Source organism: Octopus bimaculoides, chromosome 6, assembly GCF_001194135.2.
Source record: "Octopus bimaculoides isolate UCB-OBI-ISO-001 chromosome 6, ASM119413v2, whole genome shotgun sequence".
Classification (NCBI taxonomy): domain Eukaryota; kingdom Metazoa; phylum Mollusca; class Cephalopoda; order Octopoda; family Octopodidae; genus Octopus; species Octopus bimaculoides.
The window spans coordinates 45,450,213-45,459,596 of NC_068986.1; the positions used below are offsets into that span (position 1 = coordinate 45,450,213).

Consider the following 9,384-nt stretch of genomic DNA (forward strand, 5'->3'; position numbering starts at 1 on the left):
ATATATGTGTGTGTGTGTGTATTGACAAAAGAAGTCTTCAGAATCTTGGAAAGAAAATCCTTTTATTTCTTCATTATTATTAGCGCTTTCATTCCTTTCTCGAACTTGTCAAATAAAATTTTGTGAATATACAAACAGCTTGTTCATTTAGATAAAACATGTTTTTGGGAGGTTTTGTTTAGAAGAGAACATTGTTTTTGTTTTTTGGGGTGAGGTTCCATGACAATGGAGATGGATAGATAAAAATATAGGTGGGTAGATAGGCTGATAGACAGACAGACAGACAGATAGATAGCTAGATAGATAGATAGACAGATGGATGAATGGAGTATTTAGTCCTTTACCATTGTATTGGAATAGGTTAAAGGATGGTGACCACTTCAAAAAATATATATATATATATATATATATATATATATATATACATACATACACACAAATGTATATATGTATTTGTATATATGTACATATCATTATCATCATTTTAATGTCCACTTTTCTTTACCTGCATAGGCCAGATGCCTTTCCTATCAACAACCCTCATCTGTTTCAAAACAAGATGATATTTCCCTATGGCTAAATATGCTCTCACAGAATACTGGAAATGAGTGATACTGCTTGTATAACATTAACAATCATTTTATAATTATTATGTGATGTCAAGACAAGAAGACACAAACATGCGCGCACACACACACACACACACACACACACACATGATGGGCTTCTTTCAGTTTCTCTCTGCCAAATCCATTCACAAGACTTTGGTTGATAGAAAACACTTGCCCAAGATACCATACAGTGGGACTGAACCCTAAACTATGTGGTTGGAAAACAAACTTCTTAAAACCACACAGCCATACCTGCACTGTTTACAAATAATAGATATTCATTATATCATTGATTGTAATAAACTACAGTACAAGATGAAAACTAATTTAATTGTAATTAAATCAGTCATAACTTCAAAATACATCGTGTGCAATTTATTAGGAAAGCAAAATGTAAGAGCCTTATACATATTCCATAAAATGGCACCACACACACACACAACAACAACAACAACATCATCATCATCAGTGTTTTTACATTCTTGCATGTATGTGGACAGAGTTTATTGAGGCAGTTTTTTTATGACCAGATGCCCTGCCTGTCAATAACTCTCAGTTGTTTCCTAGTAAGATAATATTTCCCTTGGCTATACTTGCTTTTGCAGAATGTTGGAAACAAATGACACTACTTGTGTGATAATGACATTTGTTTACAACTATTGTGCAATGTCAAGATAAAGAGACAGAAACATATGCACTCACACACACACACACACACACCCACAAAAATACAAAATAAAGACAAGGTAAAAAACAACCAAACAAACACAGTTAGTATTAGGCTGACACTCAGGAAATGAGGGAAAAGAAAGAAAATATCTTTTATGTTTCGAGTATTCACTCTTCTTTTGAAAGAAAGGATAGTCAAAGAGAGAGAAGAATGGAGGGGGTAAAGAGGAGAAATAGAAATACATGTGTCTCCAACTGTCACAGCATGCTTACAATGGACTTCTTTCAGTTTTGGTCTACCAAATCCATTCACAAGGCTTTGGTTGGCCCAGAGCTATAGTAGAAGACACTTGTGCAAGATGCCATGCAATGGGACTGAACCTGAAACCATGTAGTTGGGAAGCAAACTTCTTAACCACACAACTATAGCAAGTAATTATTTGATAAACCTAAAAAAAAAAAACAAAAAAAAAAACAAGCAAACAAAAAACAAATAAATAATAGTTGATGCAAAATTAAAGATGCTTTCCTAATTAGTTTAAGATTGTCATAGAAGTATGATGTCTAGCAATTGGTTAAAAATTGTACTATTAGTACGAGGAGGTGCTGTAAAGTTCCTGACTTTGGGTAAAAAAAAAATACAAGAGGATCAGTTAATTATGATTTCATTCAACATATTCCCCTCTCAGATTCACACATGTATTGCAGAAGCCCTTCAGTTTTTCTAAGCCCTATAAAAGAACTCGGAAGACATGGCCTCCTACCAGGCATTTTGTAATACCCTTAAAGCCTAGAACTTTTCAGCACTCTCTCTTACAGTTAGCAACATACATCATAGTATAAACTCAAAAATTTTTCCAGATTATAGCTGTTAGAAAACTGCCTTGCTCTTTGTAATTTTGTTGCTGTAAATCCTTGTAAAATAAACATAGTGCATTTGAAAGAGGAAAATTGTATATCTGAAGTTATATCTTTTCATTTACCATACAACATTACTAACTGTTGTAGTAAAATAGCCAGATTCATTTATCAAATATACACCCATAGTGTGTGTGTCTGTGTGTATGTTGGTGAGTATTTTCATGTAAATGTATATAAACTAGTATACATCAAATATGCATATTTATATAACCTGTATAGTTTTATTATATCGAAAACATTCCATTTCTTACATACAATACATGTATTTAGTTCTACAAAAACTAAACATCAAATATACAATCAGGTTTTTGTATGTGTGCCCAAATACAAAATGTATATGAGTGTGCATGTATGTGTGTGTGTGTGTTCTTCATGCATATGTTGTATATATGCTTATATACATAAATCAATAGAATAGAGTTTATACACTAAATGATTATTTATGCTTGCATGTCTTATGAGGAAATTTATATATTCCACAGTGTGTTATATTGATTTTCTGTGATGTTATAAATAACTATATGGCGTTCTCTGATAAGAGATGAGTGTATAATATCTTTTGTCATATAACTTGTCATAAGATAGATCAGAAAGGAATAGACAAAGTACATTAGTCCATTTGTTCTGTCTGGATTACCACACCTATTTTCATATTAATTAGTTACAGTTTAAAAGATGCATGTTTACAAGTTTCATCGCTTATTGAAACAATTATATAGTGGAAGTCATTTTAACTGGAGTCACTGCCCAAACAAGTGCATCTCTGAAAAGCTATTGTAACAAAGCAAAAATTGGATAGGATTGGTACATTTAACTAATGTGGATCTAGACATGACAATTTATTGAAGCAACATAATTGAAAATTGTAGTTTGTAAACGTATATATTTCAATGATATTTATACGGTAGAATCAATTTCACTGCAATTTTTTTTTTCTGTTTTTTTGATGGATTTTCCTTCAAACTTTTAAAGTTGTTGCTGTTAGAATTCCCTTCAAAAGCTGTTGTACATCGATCACATTAAGCAGCCATTGGCTATCACCAAAAGAATACATATAAATAACCTCTATATATTCCTTTCAAACATTTCTGATGATGGCTGAAGTTGTTTTCCTCCTTCTGCTATGAAATCATTTGATAATTTAAGTACTATGAGACTATAAAATACAACAACTACTACTACTATTGCTACTACTACTGATGATGATGATGATGATGATGATGATGATTATCATGATTGTCATCATCATTATCATCATCATCATCATCATCACTATTGTCATCATTATAATTGTGAAGGCATGTGGCCTAATGGTTAAGGTGTTGCATCTACAATTGCTAGATCGTGGGTTTGGTTCCTGGTCTGGGAGGCACATTGTCTTCTTAATCAAAACACTTCATTTCACTTCACTCTGCAATCATTTCAACATCTGACGCATGACACACTTGTGTATCTGTACAGGCAATGTTGATTTGGTGGGAGGAATGAGCTAGTGTACACCACATACATTAGATCACGATACACAAATGATTTGTGCAAGTCATTCAGCAAAAACTGAATGCTTGTATGACAGGAGATTCCATCATAATCATTATTTTTATTATTTTTATTATCATTATTGAGTTAGAGAGCAGTGCATGCCATCAAAGTGACACTGGGGTACAAATATATGAAGCCCAATATATCCATCATGACCACCTGTCTGATAAGGGTACATCAGACACATGCATCATAACCATATGTGCATGACATACTGATCTGATATCACGATAAACAGCACATGACCTTGTAGATGGGGCCCAGTTAGAATTTTCTTCAGGTCAAGTAGCCCATCCCACTCAAAAGGTCCCTGACTAAGGTTTGCTTAAGGATGATGAGCAAAGGTGAATTATCCAAACCCCAAAGAATTCCTCTCAACACATGGCTATGATGCTCCCCCACTACTTCTACTCGTGATCAGAGATGCACATATCATCAGCCACTAAGGGACATGCTCAAATGGTTAAGGTCAAGCAACTGGCAAGCAAATTGAGCAGAATATTTGCTGTAGCCCATCTTTTATACCAAGATAAAACATTGTTGTTGGCACTCTGTCGCTTACGATGTCGAGGGTTCCATTTGATCCGATCAATGGAACAGCCTGCTCGTGAAATTAACGTGCAAGTGGCTGAGCACTCCACAGACACGTGCACTCTTAACGTAGTTCTCGGGGATATTCAGCGTAACACAGTGTGACAAGGCTGACCCTTTGAATTACCGGCACAACAGAAACAGGAAGTAAGAGTGAGAGAAAGTTGTGGTGGAAGAATACAGCAGGGTTCACCACCATCCCCTGCCGGAGCTTTAGGTGTTTTTGCTCAATAAACACTCACAACGCCCGGTCTGGGAATCGAAACCGCAATCCTATGACCGCGAGTCCGCTGCCCTAACCACTGGGCCATTGCGCCTCCACCAAGACAAAACAATGCACATGATAACTCTTCCAATCAGTTAAGATCAGAAGCCATGAGAACCACTGCTTGGTAGTGACAGGAGTAGTATTATTTCAATATAGCGTTCTGTATTTCCTACTTAACACATATATACTTTTGAAAACTTGGAAAGTGGGGTGTTTGTCTCAAGAAAGCATCTCATATATACATATAATGTTTAAAGCAGTAACAGACAAAATGTGTCAAGCTGTGTGAAATTGCTAAATATGTATTTCTGCTTCTTGAGCATCTTCAGTGGCAAGCATTCGCAGCAACTGTATGATAAGGTATATTTAACTTTCACTGATAGAGAAAAACACTGATGTTGCAATTAGCCAGCAAGCTGAATAACAATTTACTATTAGTGAGGAAAGCAATATTAGTTTAATTCACCTATACTGTAAAAAGCCTTTAAATTGTGGTAGTCTTCTTGAGAAATCATGCATACACACATGCACATATATACATATACATATATCACCACCACCACCACCATCATCATCATCATCATTTGACATCCATTTTTACATGCCTGCATGAGTCACATTGAATTTGTTGAGGCCACCTACCCTTATCTGTTTCTATTTCTTCATGGCAATCAGCAGTGAGGTGGTTCTTGTAATGACAAGTGTAACAACTATGTTTTTGCTCTGTATCATTAATCTCATGCAAGTTTGTCCCACTACCTTCTGCTGGTCACAGTTCTGGTATGAGTTTGTGGCTTTGGGGAGTCGTTACAACTTACGAATCTATTTTGATTCTCCCTGACAATATGATGTCTTTTGTTAGCCTTACTTTATCTGCAATACAACAGTGACAATGGATCTACATTGTTTCCAATGCCTCTTATCACCAATTTAGTAGTTTTTTTATCCATGTACTGGGGTACAAATAGATGGATGGAAATGTCTGACAATTTCAGGCTGTGTTTTGGTTGAGTTTTTAGTTTTGAAGGTACAATAGAGAATTGTCTTTTGCCTTTTTCAGTTGAAAGGATTTCTCCTTAGATGTTCTGAAGGGCTTGTACATTTTTCATGAATGTAGGTTTGATCCACTTTGATTCTTTCAGAAGTAGAGGTATATAATTTCTCTTTTTACTTTCCTCTAGATTAATTCCTATGGCAAAGAAATGCTGTTTGGTTTCACAAAATTCTCTCAAATGCATTTTTAAAATTGTGATAAGTTCAAAAATTTTAGTTGTTCAGGTATGTTTAGAGAGGGTTTATTTTGACACAACTATATATAAGTGGGTTATTGCATTTAACCACTGATGTTGTTACTATTGCTATCTTTTGAACAGTCTATTTGAGTGTTTGGGATATTTTTTTATTAATTAATTATTCACTAAACATTCATTTTATCCTTTATTCAGTTGTGTGTTATGATTTTGTGTTTATTGTTCCTTTTGTTAACTATTAGTGTTCACTCATATGACTGAGACTGATCCTTAAGTCAAAATTAAATGAACGGAATAAGATCAAAGCTCTCAACACCTGGGTGGTTTCACTCCTTAGATATAGAGCAGAAGTAATTGCATGGACAGTAGATGAACTAAACAGCTTAGACAGAAAGACAAGGAAGTTTCTGACTAGATATGGGATACTCCATCCAAAAAGTGACACAGACAGACTGTATGTATCAAGAAAAAGAAGGGGAAGAAGACCGATTGGATGTGAACACGGCATTAGAGCAGAAGAAAACAACACAGCATAGTATATAAAAAATGCCACAGAACCACTATTATTGGAAGTAAGAAGGTCAAGCTTATGTAGGATAGAAGATTGCAAAGATGAAGCATTGTACAGGCACTTGGGAATGAATGAAACTGAAAATAGGTAGATAAAGAAAAGAACGCATGGAAATTTCATAGGGATGTTGAAGATAAGACAGACAGAGAAAAAAGATGGCTATGGATGACTACGATGCTGGACCATAGACATAGCATGTCCAACTGGCAATAAAGTATGCGATAGGGAAGAAAGAAAGTCGATAGATATAACAGGTTAGCTTGAGAGGTTAAGCAGTTGTGGTTGCTGAAAAAGGTGGTTGTAGTTCCAATAATTGTCAGAGCACTGGGAACAGTGAGTAAAAATCTTGAGAAGTACATGGAACAAATAGGAGCTGCAATAAGGGTGGAGCACTTGAAGAAAAGAGCGCTGCTTGGAACTGCTTGAATACTCTGGATGGTGCTCAAAAAATAAAGGGTGTCAACTTAGTTCACTGGTAGTGAACAGCTGACACAATAGCACATCTCTGGCATTAGAAGTTGTGCAAAGACAATCTAATAATAATAATAATGATAATGATAATAATAATCCTTTCTACAATAGGCACAAGGCCTGAAATTTGTGGGGAGGGACTAGTCGATTACATTGACCCCAGTACTTAATTTATTGACCGTGAAAGTGATGAAAGGTAAAGTTGACCTCAGCAGAATTTGAACTCAGAACATAGCAGCAGACGAAATACTGCTAAGCATTTTGCCTGGCATGCTAATGGGCTACAGCAAATATTCTGCTCAATACCACAGATTTGCTTGTCAGCTGCTTGACTTTAACCAGTTGAGCATGTCCCTTAGTGGGCTAACAATATGTGCATCTCTGGTCATGAGCAGAAGTAGTGGGGAAACATCATAGCCATGTGTTGAGAGGAATTCTTTGGGGTTTGAATAATTCACCTCTGGAAACATGGGTGTTTTATTCATCATCCTTAAAACAAACCTTATTCAGGGACCTTTTGAGCAGGATGGGCAATTCGGACTGAAGAAAATTCTAACTGGGCCCAGCTGACAAGGTCATGTGCTGTTTATCTTGATATGAGATCACCATGTTGCACACATACGTTTATGATGCATGTGTCTGGTGTACCCTTATCAGACAGGTAGTCATGATGGGTATATTGGGATTCGTATATTTGTACCCCAGTTTCACTTTGATGGCATGCACTGCTCTCTCACTCAATAATAATAATGATAATACCTTCTACTATAGGCACAAGGCTTGAAATTATATTGACCCCAAAAGGATGAAAGGCAAAGTCGACCTTGGCATAATTTGAATTCAGAACACAAAACTGGAAGAAATGCAGCTAAGTATTTGTTTGGCATGGTGATGATTCAGCAAGTTTGCTGCCTTCACTGTGGTAGCCAGTGTTTCTGAAATGGCTTACATCATCTGTTTAATATGGCTCTTTATAAAACTGCTTTCAGATATTGGATCTACCATAAAAATTGTCTAACTACAACTTGAAAAGGAGATACTAAAAAATTATGACTATCTCTCCATTGTTGGAAATAATCTTACACTTATCATTTTACTGTATCCTACACTTGTCATTTCAGTACTTGTCTTACAGATAAAATACTTTTAAAATCTTTATATTAAAATATACCCTATCCTGCATCATGTCTTTTTAGCCAATGAAAATAAGTGCAGATATATACAATTATCCTGAATTATCCTTCAAATTGCACAAAGTTATTTAAATATACTAAATTTTCTGGTTTAACTGTTGTAAATAAAGATGTAGGGATGGCTGAGTCAGTTAGACGTACATTTCATAACCATGTGATTTCCGATTCAGTCCTGTGGTATGGCGTCTTTGGCAAGTGCTTTTTCCTGTAACCCAAGTCAATTAAGCTTCGTAAGTGGATTTGGTAGATGGAAACTGAAAGAAGACTAATATAGTTCTATATTTAAGAGGTGAGGAATTATGTGCATTATTTACATTTGAGGGATATTTGTCCTCATCTTGTTTGTTGTTAACACAACGTTTCGGCTGATGTACCCTTCAACCTTCATCAGGTGTTTTGGGGAAGTTTCAAACCTGGGTTCTCATTCCTAAGGTTACATCGAAAATACCTTAGGAATGAGAACCCAGGTTCAAAATTTCCCCCAAGACACCTGATGAAGGTTGGAGGATATATCAGCTGAAATGTGTTAACAACAGACAAGATGAGGACAAATATCTGTCAAATGAAAATAATGTATGAAAGAAGACTGTCTTTTTTAGTTTCCATTTACTGAATCTACTCACAAGGCTTTTGTTAATCCAGGCCTATGGTAGAAGACATTTGCCAAGATGCTGTACACTTGGTCTGAACTGGAAGCTACATGCATGGGAAACAAACTCCTTAACCAAACAGCCATAATCAAGCTTATGAGGTGTATGTGTGTGTGTGTGTATATATATATATATGTATGTATGTGTGTGTGTGTGTGTGTGTGTGTGTGTGTGTGTGTGTGTGTGTATCTATATATTATCATCATTATCAGTTATTTGCGGAGTCGTAGATAATGTATATATGCATATATCCATACATATATGTAGACAAACGCATGCGACATATTATGCCCAACTAGGGACTATGTGTGACTCAGTGATAATAAAAAGACTGAAAGGAGGTCTGCAGCGAAATAATTTTACTCAACACTTTGCAAGTGAATCAGTGGAGGCAAAGATGCGTTTCATTTACTTGACAATTTATGCACCACATTGCAGAAATCACAATGTAAGTATATCTGAAAGGATAGTCTTACACTGTTGTACTATTGAATTACAAATAATGCTTATCTGTTATGTTCGGGTGACCCTATAGGTTCCAATAGTACAACTGTATTCGTCTTTGCTTAGGAAAAATGACTAAATTGCGGGTGTGAAGTCCCCATGAAGGGGTCTTTGTAATTTCTAAGAAGAAATTTTAGAAATATTAC

The 9,384-nt window shown here is 35.6% G+C and overlaps 1 protein-coding gene across 1 annotated transcript in view; it reads left to right on the forward strand.

Annotated features, from left to right (window-relative positions):
* Positions 1–9,384, forward strand: part of LOC106871164 (G patch domain-containing protein 3) — an 83,403-nt gene that overhangs the window by 33,884 nt on the left and 40,135 nt on the right. The gene's annotated exons all lie outside the window — the stretch shown is intronic.